Below are 3234 nucleotides of genomic sequence, written 5' to 3' on the forward strand. Positions count from 1 at the left end.
GGCTGTCCACTCCCAGGCTGAACAGTGAACCTCAGAGGTAACTTCACCACTGAGCTAAAAGGGTGTCTGGGGGCCATACTCTTGGGGTTTCTCCAGTCTCCTTTAGACCAGTAAATCTGGTCTTTTTTTTTGTGAGTTAGAAAGAAGGGCTTACCTTTTGAAGAGAAAAAAAACTTAGAATTTTTAAGGTTCCATTTACAAAATATAATTGCAATAGGGTACATGTGTGTGACTTGGCTGGTGGTTTCATATGCTACATGGGAAACATTCTTATGCAAAGACAGATCCTATTTAATTAACAGTGTAAGGTTTAGTTTGGTTAAAATTACATGAATGGTTAAGACTTTACTTCTTAAAAATAAATAAAAAGCCATAGTTCAAGCAGACCTTTTTTTCTTGCTACTCTAAATTGGTATTCTGAAAGATATTTGAGAAAGAATAAAAATCTGATTAAAGATCTTTTCAAATAAAGAGTAATATGACCTTAAGAGCTTTGTTCTGTTGTACATAGGGCCCATATGAGTTGGAATCGACTCAACGGCACCTAACAACAACAACAACATGAATTTAAGAAAACTGGCTATGATGTTTCCACTAAATACCTTACTCTGCTGCGGCTTGTGAGGCCTAAGTGAGAAAGATGGCCAACCAGTCCAATTTACAAATTTAAAAGCTGGAAGGGCAAGAGATCACCTAGTACACTTGCCTCATAAAGAAGAGGGAAAAGGCTCAGAGTGACTTAATCTGAGTACAGACCAGTACCGACTACGACATGACCTGTGAACCTCAACTTACAAGCGAAGACTCCTCAGTATAGAAAGCAGTCCACAACTTCTGAACCAATCTTGATACCACCTTTTTTTTTAAGTCAATGCAGGCTGGCTTATGCCACTCCCGGGCTTGCAGCCTGACCTACAACTGGAAGCCACACCAGTAAAATTAGACTGTGAAGGCATGGTCTACATAACAGCCCAAGAGCTACAGAGGCTTCCTCCCTATGTGCCTTTTCTTCTAGTCCAAGACTCCTATGCTTTTAACCAGAAATGCAGCAGGGAAACCTCATGCGGAGGTAGTAACTGGGAAAATAGTCTACTCTTCATTTAAAACAAAAAGCCACACTGGTTCCTGGGTGAAGTACGTTAAAATAAATTCAGACCCTCTCCTAGAATCACTCAAGTTTTTAAAATCACATAAAGTTACCTCCAACAAGTAAAGTTTACAGTACACAAAATCCAGTGACTGAGTGGACTTTTTCTGGCTACTACAGGTATAGGCTAAGTTTAGGCAGTGCAGGCTTTGAAACTATCATCCAAGTTTTCAAACAAGAATGAGTAAGAAAACAACTGCTGGTAATACAAACATTAACAAATGCCCAACGAACAGTATTTTAGATCATTAGATTATCTGCCAAAAGTCTGTTCCCTGGTAAGTAATAGTTACTGTTGTTATACATGCCGCAGCTTGTTCCTCATAGAGAACATTCTATAGTCTTTCAAGAATAAAAACCTGCTTGAATTGGCACACAACAGTGAAGAAGTCTTGCAACATTTGCCAGAGGTAATCAAACAGAGCAGTTCAGTGCAAGCAATTACAAAAATTGGTCACCAACCAAACCAGAGCTAATCTTTCAGTTCCTGTAGATTAGAGACAATACTAACTCACCTTTTCTGCTTGTTGACTTTTGCATCCCTTTATTTGTGTACTGAAAGAATAAATACCTCTGTGGGAACTCTATGCCCAGACAGTTCAATTATTAATCAAGTTTATTTTGGGTAAGTACCGATCATTCTTTCATAAATTAAAAACAAACAACAACAAAAAAAGCCTTTTCACACAGTATGGATGTATTTTCCCTTAGTAACAAGGTTCAGGGGATCCACGATGGTCCTGTTTCTTTGCCTCTTTATGTGAGGATTTAACTATTGCCTCACCTGAGATGACAGAGGCTTGAGGTGGGGTGTGAACCAGCAGAAACTCGCCAGATTCCTTAAAGGGTCGTTCTGTGACCCTCACCTTGACTTTCGGCAGTTTGTGGGGACCAACACCCTTCTCTACGCCGCTATTTGTTCTGTTTCTAACCTCCAAAGACCTCGCCCATACAGGGGCCTCCCTCAACTGTCTGGCTTCAGTAGAGAACGGGACTGTTTCCGAATGACACCGGGGGCAAAGGCACAAGGCTCTCAGTAGTTTCCGATCCGCACCTCGAGGCCCGACCACCCCCTCATCCCGGTAGGAGGCGCTGCTTCGGGTTCTAGGCCCAGGCGAGAGTTGGCGCCGCCACTCGCCCGGCGAGGCCTCACCTGCCGGTCCCCGGAAATCCCAGAGCCGCCCCGCCCCCGCCCCGCGTCCTCCAAGGCCGAGGTGGCGGGTCCCATGCGGTACTAGCCCCAGCCGGAAATTGGCCCCCCGACTTCCTCAAACCCTACGCAAAGCCAGGGGTCGGCTGTGGGCGGGACGGGAAAGCCGCGGCTTCCTTCTTCCTGCTTCCGGTCTGGCGGTGAGTGGTGAGTGGGGTCTGCGCCCTGGTGTGGGCACGATGTCGGGGAGGCTGGAGGCTGCAGCTGCGCTCCTTTTACCCCGGTGCCCAGCGGAGATCGCCACGGAGCCGGTGGCGTGGCGGGGCCGACCTGGATGCCCGGGGTCCCTCCGCTCTGCGAGCCCCGCTGGGCTCCCAGCAGGATAAGGGGCCCGCGCCCACCAAGGCCGAGGGTCAAGGTTGGATGTGGCCCCCAAGGGCCGGCGGCCGGGTTGTGGAGAGGGAAGAGTAAACGGGGGAAACAGAAGGAGGGAGAGATAAAAGGCAAAGTGCCGATGGCGGTACAGTGCCACCAGGTACATCTTCAGGTGCCGCGGTTCTGCCCCGGAGGTAAACCGGTCCAACCCCTCTCGGACAGAAGGAGAGTGGTATAAAAAGTGTGGAAGGTATGGGCGTTTGGGTCCAGAATTGAGGTTCATAGAAGGTGTGTGGTCTGTGGTTGATAACTTCTTTGTGTTAATGGCTGAAACTTTGCTCCCGCTGTAATCATTATTGCGAAGTTCTTTTGAACTGAAACTTGCATTATTAGTTCATTCATTACTGGCCTGGAGAAGCTGAAGAAAGGTTTGTTTCAGTAGAACCCAGCAATGGGTTCCCGACTGTGTAGGCGGGGCATATGAAGGCTAGGCTGTTGAACAGTATCTTAGGCACTTTCATGTGTCTTCAGTTGAAATTTTTAAAAAAATCGTGAAAGGATA

This window comes from Trichechus manatus, unplaced genomic scaffold, assembly GCF_000243295.1.
Source record: "Trichechus manatus latirostris isolate Lorelei unplaced genomic scaffold, TriManLat1.0 scaffold00029, whole genome shotgun sequence".
Taxonomy (NCBI): domain Eukaryota; kingdom Metazoa; phylum Chordata; class Mammalia; order Sirenia; family Trichechidae; genus Trichechus; species Trichechus manatus.